This window comes from Homarus americanus, unplaced genomic scaffold, assembly GCF_018991925.1.
Source record: "Homarus americanus isolate GMGI-L3 unplaced genomic scaffold, GMGI_Hamer_2.0 scaffold24260, whole genome shotgun sequence".
NCBI classification, from domain to species: Eukaryota; Metazoa; Arthropoda; class Malacostraca; order Decapoda; family Nephropidae; genus Homarus; species Homarus americanus.
Genome location: NW_024721079.1, coordinates 3,632,992 through 3,646,403, shown reverse-complemented (window position 1 = coordinate 3,646,403; position 13,412 = coordinate 3,632,992).

Below are 13,412 nucleotides of genomic sequence, written 5' to 3'. Positions count from 1 at the left end.
GTGTGTGTGTGTGTACGTATTTCTAAACACACAAACATATCTATTTCCCATTCACCTTACCATCTTAAACAGGTGATCAAAGCAGGTGTCGTCAACTATACCAGACAGACACCTGACATAACACCTGTAATAACGCACAACAATAACACACTCGGTGACCTAACTAACAACAACAACAAAGACATTACAAATACCAAAACAAACAAATAAGATGAACAGATAAAATTATACAACTAACTTACTAATTGTGTGGTTTCTCTATGTACACTGTATATATGTTAATTAATGTGTATTAATGTATATAGGACCCAGGCCAGGTGTATGTTCCCTCCAAACAAGTAACTTTACACACACACACACACACACACACACACACACACACACACACACACACTGCCAGTTAGCTGCTTCAGTATTTATGTAGGGAAACTGACAAGAGGCATCCACCCTCACCTGTAGTGACCATAATAATGTAATCCGTACCCACCTGTCCTTTTCCCTCTCTATCCCTCTTCCCTCTCCCCTTTCTATCTCTCCCCCCACTCCCTCTCTCCCCCCACCTGAACTGAGGCCAACTACAGGTGGTATAGTATGTGTAGACGCGCCTAAGGAAGGCTCACCTGGTGTTCTTTATTACTTAGCTCTAATTTCTACTTCCTATCCTGAGCCTTTACTAACTCCTTTCGTGGACTTTTTTTTTTTTTCCACTATTTTGCTTAATTCTTTTCCCTGATCTTATTACAACCCATACTCTAATTAATTCTCTCTCTCTCTCTCCTACTTTCTACTCTATTTATCCTTACTTTTCCTATTTCCCATTCATTCTCCCTCCCTCCTTTCTCCCCTAATACCCCCCCCCGCGCCCAGGTGAGCTACAGATCACAACACCTGCTGACGCTCAGGTAAACTTTGTGTGAAACTCATCCGAATTAATGAAAACAGATAAGTTTACTTACTCACCGCAGAATAAATCTCATCTAATAATTTACTACACTTTACGGTGAAGTTATGGATGAGGCACTTTTAATTATCTGGGAATTAATTTGTAGAGTGTGTATTTTTTTGTGTGTGTGTGTTTTTGGGGGTTAAGGACGGGGTAGGTATGTGTGTGTGTGTGTGTGTGTGTGTGTGTGTGTGTGTGTTAGGGAACATTTGGTTACTTGCTTCTGGGGTTATTTGTGTTGTGTTTTTGTTACGTATGTTTGGTAAGTTTTTTTTTTAATTAGACATATTTTATCCATCTCCTCCACATTACTTCCCACCTTATCTCTCTTCCTCCTCATCCTTCTCACCTCACCTTACCTCCATCTCCCTCCCTCCTACCTGCCCCCCCGCCTCCTCCCTCACCCCCCAGCCACGCCTCACCTCCCGCCAATGTCACTTTAGACGAAACAAAAGATACATTGAAGCGCGATCGCTCTTCCAATTTAGCAGGAGTCGGGAGGATGAGGACCCGCCATGACGCTCCCTTGATTCTGAAAGGGAGATGATGCTTAGCTCAACGCCGAGGGAGGGAGGGAGGGTGGATGAAAGAGGTAAGAAAGTAAGGGAGAGGGAGGAAGAGGAAGGTGGGGGAAGAGGGGATGGAAGGATGAGAGGGAGGGAGGAAGGGGGCATCACTATCCTCCCTTTTTGCCTTCGTGGTCTTCCAGTCTCAGCTCCTGAACGGGGGGGAGGGGCCGAAGGGATGGTTAGGGAGAGGAGAGGAGGAGAGAGAAAACAAGAGAGAGGAAAAAGGGGGAGGAGAGGAAAGGGAAGAGGTGTCGGGGGAGTTTTTATCGCCTGGCCCCAGAGAGAGAGAGAGAGAGAGAGAGAGAGAGAGAGAGAGAGAGAGAGAGAGAGAGAGAAGCAATGTGTGAGGTATACGAGATATAGATAGTTCAAGGGAAGGTGAAAGAGATACAGACAGACAGACAGACAGACAGAGACAGAAACACACACAGAAAGACAAAGAAAGACAGAGATAAGAGAACCCCAGACGCCCGAGCTCCATCTAGACAATACGTGTAAACCAAAGATATTACCTGCAATTAGGCGGGACCTCATTTGCATACGGTTGTCAAACATGTACACAGATAGCGCCTCGATTAACCTAAATGTACCCAGGGAGGCGGTTCTTCCACTGACCCTGACTACATTATCAACATCTGCACCACCACGTTACATGTCCAATACACAAGGGCTTCCATTACGAGGTCCAGACAAGTTTTACTCTCTGGTTCGAAAACGGGTAAACAGATAAGTGTGTCGATTAAGTAAAACGGGGTCTGTGATATGTTAATTGGCACATATAACTATATATTTTTGGTGTTTATATATCCAACACAAGGATTATTAAGTCACAAATCGATAAATGAACTGAAATATATGGGTAGATACTGTCCTGGTTAAGTCAATTAGCTCAAGATGTGATATATCAGAAGTCTGACTATATATTTTCAACAACCTTCGCTCAAATATGAACACTGAAGTCCCCTATGGCGTGTAAACAAGTTGCTTACAAGTTAGAAACTGATATATGACCTCAAACACGTGTGTAGATAGTGTCTTGATTAACTGGATGGCCACAGCTGTATGTATTGGGCAACTCTCCCCACTAACTTATGCACAACAGAGGTTCCATACAATGTGTAAACAAATTGGTTACAAGTTACAAGCTGATATATGATCTTCAACAAGTACGTAAACGAAGGTGGAATATAGTGCAGTTGTCGTGAGCTTACATGTGTGTGTGTGTGTGTGTGTTGCAGACAGGCTGGCCAGGTAAGGTACTTCTGATCCTACTCACTTACTGAAGGTCTCCTGATTACAAAGATTTATAATAGTGCAAGAAGGAGGGTCTATTGAATCCCATTAAATTGGCAATTTTTGTATCAGGAGCCAGGTAGTGTCAGAATGAATGATCCGAGAAGACTTGATAACAATTAAAACGCGTGTAAAGATGGCGGGCGATAAGAACTCCCCCAGAGGCACGCCGCCGCAGCCATCATTATCACACGTCATCGTTCACTCCACATCCATCGCTCACCCGCTGGTCACTGGCCGCTGACCACAACAAGGCTGCGCCCCTGCTCACAGCCCACCACTGCCGCGGGAAACATATGAACACTTGTGGCACACGCGGTAAACTACGCATCCAGAATAACAAAGTGGGTTGGTCTCCAGCCCAGCCAGCCGATCACTGTTGCCAGACCTCACTCACTGGAATAAATTTCTCTTTCGTCTCTCTTGTGTTTCTTCGTCTAATCCTTCTACCTCAATGTGTAAAAGAAGAATAAATCACCTAATATATGTATAAGAATAAACTTTAAAATTTATGTGGATAGCAAGAAATAATAATGATGTTTGTGAGCGGGAATCACGTCAAGGCCAAGATGGAGTCGCCTCACCCAGACCAGTACAGTATACTCACAACTCTCAGCTTATGGCCTTTGTCTTCCAAGTTCACTATGTCACTGTGTTGCTGGGAGCTTCATTCTCCCCACGCCACGGGAGCTGAGAGTGGCTGGGATATATAGTCAACGCTGTATACAAGGCACGAGATCCCCGCCAACATAAGAGTGAAAAAGACACAACTAACCTCAACCAGTATCCTAAAACCTCCCTCCCTCACCAAGATGGCTGATACACCCTTCTTCCCCCTAAGTGCCTCTGATATGACAGCATTTAGACATACCCGCTAAAATGTTGTACCCGTGTCCCTTTACTAGAGGTATTTCCGCTTCCAGTTCACGGGTAATTAGAGGCGAGTTTAGTTTATTCCGTCTAAGTGGGTATCGTGGAGGGGGGGGAGGAGTATTGTCGTGGTCTCAAGTCCCGCTGACGATAACAACATTAAGAAAAAATGTATTGTCCTGTTGTTGGTGTGTGTTGTTCAGGCGATAAAAGCATTTAAAGAAAAAAAAACATAATACTTGCATGTTATTTTATCATTAATTTGCATTTTTTTTGTGTGTGTGTGTGGTTCGAACATTAGTCCAGGTGAGATAATTAAAGGTGTTTTACATAGTGTTAGTTTGAAGGTCTTGTTTACCGGTACTGTTTAGATATATTGTTTGTGTACCTGTAATGTCTATGTGTACATTTAAGTACAGACATAGATACAAGTACAGGTGCAGATACAGGTACAGGTACAGGTACAGGTACAGATACAGATACAGGTACAGATACAGGTACAGATACAGATACAGGTACAGGTACAGATACAGGTACAGATACAGGTACAGGTACAGATACAGGTACAGATACAGATACAGGTACAGGTGCAGGTACAGGTACAGATACAGGGACAGATACAGGTACAGGTACAGGTACAGATACAGGTACATATACAGATACAGGTACAGGTACAGATACAGGTACATATACAGATACAGGTACAGGTGCAGATACAGGTACAGGTACAGGTACAGATACAGATACAGGTACAGATACAGGTACAGGTACAGGTACAGGTACAGATACAGATCCAGGTACAGGTACAGGTACAGGTACAGGTACAGGTACAGGTACAGGTACAGGTACAGGTACAGGCACAGGTACAGGTACAGATACAGATGCAGGTACAGGTACAGTAAATACAACTTCGTTAGACTTCAGGATTATTATCTATTATTAAGTCATATCATTAACAGCTGGTCCTAATAACCCCTAGTCCTAATAGGCCCCAGGTCTAATTGCACCTAACCATACAACCACCAGGATTAGGGCCCAGCCGCATAGCTCCTAGTCCCAAATAGACGCCGCCACCTCCCCCTCCCCTCCCCTCAATCCTATCGAAACCCAATCCTAATGGGCCCCAAGTTCGATTAACTCGGAGGGTCTATTAGGACTGAAGGGGCCCATTTAACCTGAACTCCCCGTCATCTTTTAAACAGAAAACCCATTAAGTCGTATATTTAATGGCGTTGGTATATATAGATAATGGAGTTTGTATTTACACTCACTAGTCATAACATTACAACCGGTTCAATACACCAATGTTGTCTCGTAAATCAACTCTCTATATATAACAGTTACTTATCGCTGCTGTCGTAATGTACATCGTGTCCATTGGTAAGGCCTCATTGAGTTGTAGATGCAGGTTCAGTGGCGACCTCTCCATCACTGTTGTTAGCAGTGCTAGGTGGTGGTGAGGAGGGCCGGGTACCTGACGGAGGTGTGTGGTGCTGGGTGGTGGTGAGGAGGGCTGGGTACCTGACGAAGGTGTGTAGTGCTAGGTGGTGGTGAGGAGGGCCGGGTACCTGACGGAGGTGTGTGGTGCTGGGTGGTGGTGAGGAGGGCTGGGTACCTGACGAAGGTGTGTAGTGCTAGGTGGTGGTGAGGAGGGCTGGGTACCTGACGGAGGTGTGTAGAGCTGGGTGGTGTGGGAGGAGGCTGGGTACCTGACGAAGGTGAAAGGGTGGTGGTGAGGAGGGGCTGGTACCCGACGGAGGTGTGTGGTGCTGCGGTGGGTGAGGAGGCTGGGTACCCGACGAAGGTGTGTAGGTGGGCGTGGTGGGAGCCGGGGGTACCTGGACGGAGGTGTGAAGGTGGTGGTGAGGAGGGGTGTACCTGGGACGGAGGTGTGTGGTGCTGGGTGGTGGTGAGGAGGGCTGGGCACCTGACGAAGGTGTGTAGTGCTAGGTGGTGGTGAGGAGGGCTGGGTACCTGACGGAGGTGTGTAGAGCTGGGTGGTGGTGGTGAGGAGGGCCGGGCACCTGAGGGTGTGGGTGGTGGTGAGGAGGGCCGGGTACCTGACGAAGGTGTGTAGTGCTGGGTGGTGGTGAGGAGGGCCTGGCACCTGACGAAGGTGTGTAGTGCTGGGCGGTGGTGAAGAGGGCCGGGTACCTGACGGAGGTGTGTAGTGCTAGGTGGTGGTGAGGAGGGCTGGGTACCTGACGGAGGTGTGTGGTGCTGGGTGGTGAAGAGGGAGCCTGACTACTACTACTACTACTACTACTACTACTACTACGACCATGAACATCTGATAAATAACTAAATACAAACCTCTCAACATTTAGAAATTAATCCCCACAAAACAAAAAATAACATCGAACAAAAACAACAACAACATTAAACACAGGTGAGACAACAAACAGGTAAGATCATAATTAAGGACGAATAAAAACCATCCTAAGGTGTTACGAATACATCTTGCAATTAAACACATTCACAATCATTGTAAATCAGACGACAGGTAAATATATCCTCACTCTGAGCCAAATAACTTCATAAGATTACAAAAATAAACATCGCATTAGTCTCCAAAAATCACCCAGAGTTGTTTTTGTTTATCGATGATTATATCAATTCAAGTATAATTACAGGTATGATTAACAGGTAAGGTTATACTCATGGGATGGCTAGCCTACAGGTTAGTGCTTTAACCTATTGCACTGTACGTAGATATTAATTGATACCTATATGTCTCTATAATCTACTTCATCTGGCAATAATTACTTCAACTCGGTATAATTTACTTCACCTGGCTATACTTTACTTCACCTGGCTATAGTTTACTTCGCCTGGCTATAATCTACTTCACCTGGCTATAATCTACCTCACCTGGCTATAATCTTCACCTGGCAATATAAGTATAATTCACAGGTACACAATTGCTCCCGTGTGGTGATGCCGTAACCTACATATGACTACAAATTAATAAATAAACAAAATTACTAAACAGAGTCGTATTTACACACACCTTAAGAGGGACACATATTGGAACAAGAAGGACGTACGCGCCACAAGGGATAGCGGGCCATGAGAGAGAGAGAGAGAGAGAGAGAGTTTATCACCGTCCACGTCATTTAAGCGACCAAAACACTGTAACTATACCGAGGAGAATCACCCTCTCGTCATAGCTGTCAACCCCCCCCCCCTCCCCCCTGGCCCAACTACTGTACTCCTTATCAGACAACCTCGTTAGTCGATAATGTAGAGGGTAGTTAACGAGAGAGGTTATACTGAGGGAGGGAGGAGGGAAGGTGTCAGCTGGGAGGGGGAGGGGGGGTGTGAGGAGGAAGGGGGAAGGATGTAGGAAAAGAGGTGGTAGGGGAGAGAAGGAAGAGGTGGGGAGGGGGTGAGATAGATAGGGAAGGGGAGAGAAGAAGGGTGTGGGGAGGGGAGATGGTGTGGCCTCCCCAAAAAATTTTGTATGAGTGGGTTGGGAGGAGGGGAGAGGGCGGGAAGGTGTGTGTGTGTGTGTGTGTGTGTGTGTGTGTGTGTGTGTGTGTGTGTGTGTGTGTGTGTGTGTGTGTGTGTGTGTGTGTACAGAGGAATGTATACGAGTACACCTATATCCATAAAACATGTTCATGCATATAGACACATGAGTACATATAAACATACATACATACATTAATAAATAAGTGTGGCCTTTTATCTGTGTGTGTGTGTGTGTGTGTGTGTGTGTGTGTGTGTGTGTGTGTGTGTGTGTGTGTGTGTGTGGACAGGTCCGTACAGCCACACACCCTTCAGCTGTGGGGAAACACCGTTAGGCTTTTACAGGGTTATTATAATCTCCCCTTAATGTGTCGTAGCCAGACCTCCCTCTCCCCTCCCCTCTCCCGATTATCCTTCCCCTCTCTCTCTCTCTCTTTCCCTCTCTCTTCCCTACTTCTCTCACTTATTCTCTCCTCTTTTCTCTCTCTCTATTCCCCACCCATTAGTCTTCACCTCACATTTCGATCTCCACCCATGCACCTTCCTCCCTGACCTTCCTCCTCTCCCCATCTACCCCTCCTTCCCCACTGTCTATTCTTCTCTCTTTCTATCTCCCACTATTATTTCCACCTTCTCTCTTCTTCTCAGTTTAATCTCCACCTCCATCTTACCTTCTCCTGCACCTCCTCTTCCCTCCCCTCCTTTCCCCTCCCCAACTCTCCTTCTCTCTCCTCTCTCCTCTCCCCACTCTCTGGAATAGAATTTTGTTGAAGGGAATATCGCATTGACTTCCCCATGCAGGCTTATGTGTGGGTGGGGGTTGTTTGTGTGGGTGGGGGTTGTTTGTGTGGGTGGGGGTTGTATGTGTGGGTAAAGGGGTTGTATTTAAGTGGTATCAAACTACATGTCATGGGCGAGGAATCTGAGCTGGCAAAAGGTGAGGGTGATTCTTTGTGTCTTATTTGTTTGTTCTCTGTATGACCATATATATATATATATATATATATATATATATATATATATATATATATATATATATATATATATATATATATATATATATATATATATATATATATATATATATATATATGTGTGTGTGTGTGTGTGTGTTTGTGTGTGTGTGTGTGTGTGTGTGTGTGTGTGTGTTATATTGCTGTTTCTTTGTGTATGTGAGTGTATTTGTGTCTGTCGCATCCATCGTCAATACTTATAAGAACAAGGGAGACAGGTCAGACTGGGGCAACTATTGCAGGATTTCGCTGCTGTCCGTATAGCTGGCAAGATTATACCCGAGTCCTCCTAAACAATTTTTTTCCTGAGGCGGAAAACTTCCCCCCAAAATCTCAATGTGACTTTAGACCATCACGTGGCACCACTGACATGATGTTTGCTGCTCGCCAGATACAGAAAAATGCAGAGAACAGCGTCGTGGTCAGTACATGGCCTTCATCGACCTAACCAAGGCCTTCGATTCGGTCCTCAGGGAAGCTTTCTGGCGGACCCTCACGCTGTGTTGGCTGCCCACCAAAATTCATCACCATAGTGAGGCAACTCCACGATGGCATGAACGGCAGTGTCCTGCACAATGGCACCCAGTCTGAGTTCTTCCCCATCCAATTTTGCCCGCGGGGTTGACATCTAGTACCGGATGAAGGGTCTTTTCAACATAAGACGACTCCAGGCAGGAACAGAGGTGTCGGCAGCTTCCATTACTGAACTTCAGTATGCAGACGACCTCACCTCTGTCGCTCACACTGAACGCGACCTACTGGAGATCCTGAACACCTTCGCAGAAGCATAAGCACACTTTAGCCTTGAGATGAATGCGCGTAATACGCAGATTCTCTTTCAGCCTGGCCCTGGTTCAGCCACACCACCATCTATCCAGCTTAACGGTACTACCTTCTCTAATGTTACCCACTTTCGGTATATCGGCTCCCACCTGTCCACCACCACGGATATCGATGAAGAGATTCAACATCGGATCAGATGTGCATCTCAAGCCTTTGGCAGACTCCGTACCAGTGTCTTCAGCTGTAGGGAGCTGAAATTATCTACAAAGTTGCACGTATATCGAACAGTGGTCCTCCCCACCTTGTTATATGACAACGAGACATGGTTCACATACAGGAGACACCTCAAGGCACTTGAAAACTTTTACCAACGTAGTCTACATACCATCCCCCAAGTTCGCTGGAAGACAAGAAAACAAATGCCAGTATTCTTGCTGACACCAACTGTAAGAGCATCGAGGCTACCATTATCCATGAACAACTACGTTGGACTGGCCATGTTACCCGCATGGACGACAGCAGACTGCCAAAGCAGCTACTTTACAGTCACCTAGCAAATAGTAAATGTAACGCTGGCAGGCAACTGTAAAGGTACAAAAATAGCCTTAAGACAAATTTGAAAAATTGCCAAATCGACCCCCTCACCTGGGAGACGATTACTCCACACCATAACGCTTAGAGGAGTACCACACGAGGTGTCAGTACTGAAGACCGAGGCAGACAAGCGCCAATACCGGAAAGACGCTGCCGTCGCCCCTCCCTCACTAGATGTAGCCCTCCACATGTCTAAAATCTGTGGACGACCCTGCCGCTCCCGTATCGGCCTCTTTAGTCACCTCAAAACTCACCAATGAAGGTGACATCCCTAATAATTCATATCATTGTATCATAGCTGGATGATCGTCATACTCGATTCCGAATGACAGCAAAGTATTATTAGTATGTGCCTGTGTACACGTCCACTACTCTCAACAACTATGAGGACACGCAATACAAAAGTAAAGTTTAATTAAAGCCTTTTAACTGGGCAAATTAAAAAGCGACATGAATCGCATTTTATAATCAACGTACTGTAATACAGTATTTGGAAACTCAACTTCTGTAATAATTATTTTTTGTAATCGTCATGTTTGTTTATGTATTTTATTCAATATTGCTTCCACTGTGAACTGTTTACGCAATACACAGGTGATATGTTTTCGTTTTTCTAGTTCAATTTATGACTTGTGCTTGGCTCTTATATTTGGGGTAAATTGTATATAAAAAAATCTTTGACTGTTTTATACATACATACTTACACACACACATACATACACACACACATACATACATACTTACATATATCTCCCTGAGGTCCTAAGTGGACCCTGCTAAATACAACAAGTATGCTATAACGCAGTTAAACAAAATTAGATAGATAAATAGATAGATAGATAGATAGATAGATAGATACTATCCCAATGTTACGAATTATGATTTAAAACTAATCTATAAAAAATAGCAATAAAATAACGTTAATTAAAAAAAATTCCCTTCAAACAATAACAAAAAATATATTAAAAAATATACTAGTAACCTGGAAATAAACACCAGAACTATTATGCACTATATACCGTTCGCATTAATTATAAATATTTCACCTAAAAACTGCATAATATATATATATATATATATATATATATATATATATATATATATATATATATATATATATATATATATATATATATATATATATATATATATATATATATATATATATATATATATATATAGGGTATATATATTGTTGTTTTTTAATACTGTATACAGGTATAGTATATTTGGTGTATGTTTATGTGTTCATATTTGTTTCGCTGTTTAGTAATAGTGATTACCGTGTGAGCTATACTAGGTAATGGCGTCATATGTATATTGACATGTACACTGTAACTTTATATACCATTAAAATTATATGTGCCATTTACAACCTGTTTATGTGTCATTTACAACTAATGTGTCAATTACAACCTGTCTATGTGTCATTTATTTTACGCTGTACAGACACGTATCTAAAGCAGAATACTGAATCTACCAATCAGATCCTGGGTGCTGTAGCAGACCTGAGGAACCGACCAATCAGATCCTGGGAGCTACAGTAGACTTGAGGAACCGACCAATCAGATCCTTGGAGATAAAACAGACCAGAGGAACCGACCAATCAGATCCTGGGAGCTACAGCAGACTTGAGGAACTGACCAATCAGATCCTGGGAGCTACAGTAGATTTGGGGAACCGACCAATCAGATCCTTGGAGATAAAACAAACCAGAGGAACCTACCAATCAGATCCTGGGAGCTAAAATAGACTATAAATCGAACCAATCAGATACAAAATCAGCAATAAAACATACCAGAGAAATGGACCGATCAGGTCCTCGCCAGTGAAAAAAAAAAACATATAACGATCCAATCAGATCCTACCAAAAACGAACCAATCAGATCCTACCAACAAGAACAAACCAGAGTGAACCAACCAATCAAAATCCTTAGAGAGAAATTGAGTAGTAAAAGAAGAAGAAAAACAATGGAATGGACCAATTATAGCTTTTCCTAGAAGTCCTCTCTCTGATAACACAGGGCCAAGGAACCATTAAGCCTGTACCCGACCGTGGGGCCGCGATTTTTAATATCACCCCCCCACGAAGTGCGTCCAGGCGGGCGGGCGGGCGGGCGGGCGGAAAGGCGGATTGGGACGGGAAGGGACGTGGGGGAGAGGAGGGAGTAAGTACTTGGTGGATTTTGAGTTGTAGAGGTGATGGAGGTGGATTGGGGTATATAGAATTGAGCGGGTATAGGTAGGTGACGGGTGGATTGGTGGATAGGGAAGTGGATGAGTGGATAAATGGGTAAGTTGATTGGGGATGGAGAAGGAGGGGACTGGGTGATCTGATTAGCATTCCGGGTGATAAGCATTAGGGGGTGGAGAGGGGAGGAGGTAAGGGTGGGGTGGGGCGGGGCGGGGGATAGGGAGGGGCGGAGTGGTGCGGAGTGGGGAGGGAAATCTTGGTCGGCACGGGCGGAATGGAAAGGGTAGGTAAGTAGGTAGGGTGGGCAGGCAGGCAGGCAGGCGGGGTTGGGTGGTAAGGTTAGGTAGGTAAGGTTTCGAGTCGGACCAATTTAATATAGCGTTGTAATCAGTGCGGCTAAGAGCTCTGCATCTTTACCCTGGGCTAATAGCAGCGCCCCCCGAACTTTCTTCCAAGGAAACTCTTATTTGCAAAGTCAACAGCCGTCCACTTCAACACCGGCTCTATAAATCGGTGGAGCTCCGGGGCCAGTGTGTATCTTCTCCCTTTCTCCAGCAATACTTCGGGAGGGAGAGGGGGAGGTAGGGAGAGAGGGAGGTAGGGAGAGAGGGAGGTAGGGAGGGAGGGGATGGAGCGAGGGAAAAGTTACAGTAATCTCTCATTTAATGATCCCGTCCCACTCGTCCGCCCGCCCGCCTGCCTGTCCGCCCGCCCGCCCGCCCTCCCGCCCACACCCCGCTTCAAATACCTTCGGGGAAGATGCCCAAAAGGAGAGGGAGAGAGGGAGAGAAGGAGAGAGAGAGGAAAGAAGAGATTGTTGCCGGGTAGGTGGAAAGGAAGAAGGAGGGAGGAATAGGAGGGGAAGGAGAGGAAGGGAGGGATAAACTGAAGGCAGGGAGGAATAGGGGGGAAGGAGGATGGAGAGGGATAGAAGTTTGGGAAGGAGAGCTCGTGGGATGGGGCAGAGAAGAGGGGCACTGAAGTGGAATTGGCAAAATGGATAGGCAGACAGAGGGAGGGGCAGGACAGGGTAAGGTAGAGGGTGTGGGTAGGGGTAAGGGGAGGGTGTAAGGTAAGGTGTGGGGGGGGGCAGAGGGGTGTAGGGTATGTGTGGGGTGGGGGCAGAGGGGTGTAGGGGTAAGGTGTGGGGTGGGGGGCAGAGGGTGTGTAGGGGTAGGTGTGGTCAGAAGGGGTGTAGGTGTGTGGGGCAGAGGGTGTGTGAGGGTAAGGTGTGTGGGGCAGAGGGTGTGTGTAGGGTAAGGTGTGGGTGGGGGCAGAGGGTGTGTAGGGTAAGGTGTGGGTGGGGGGCAGAGGGTGTGTAGGGTAAGGTGTGGGCGGGGCAGAGGGTGTGTAGGGTAAGGTGTGGGTGGGGCAGAGGGTGTAGGGTAAGGTGTGGGCGAGGCAAGATATGCATGAGAAATCGAAGGAAGTGAAGTGAAAGTGACACAGAAGAAGGAACAAGAAAAGGCGGAATTAAGAGAAATGGCGGAACAAAAACAGACATAAAGAAGAAGAAGGAAGAGTAGAGCGATAAGAAGACGAAGGGGTAAGGTGAGAAATAAAAATGCACAGGAATAGGTAAGACAGATAGCTGGCTTATTAACTGGATGGAGAGACGAAAGGAAAGTAAACATAAGATACGGATTCAGATACGAACGGGAATATGGATTAATCCGGATACT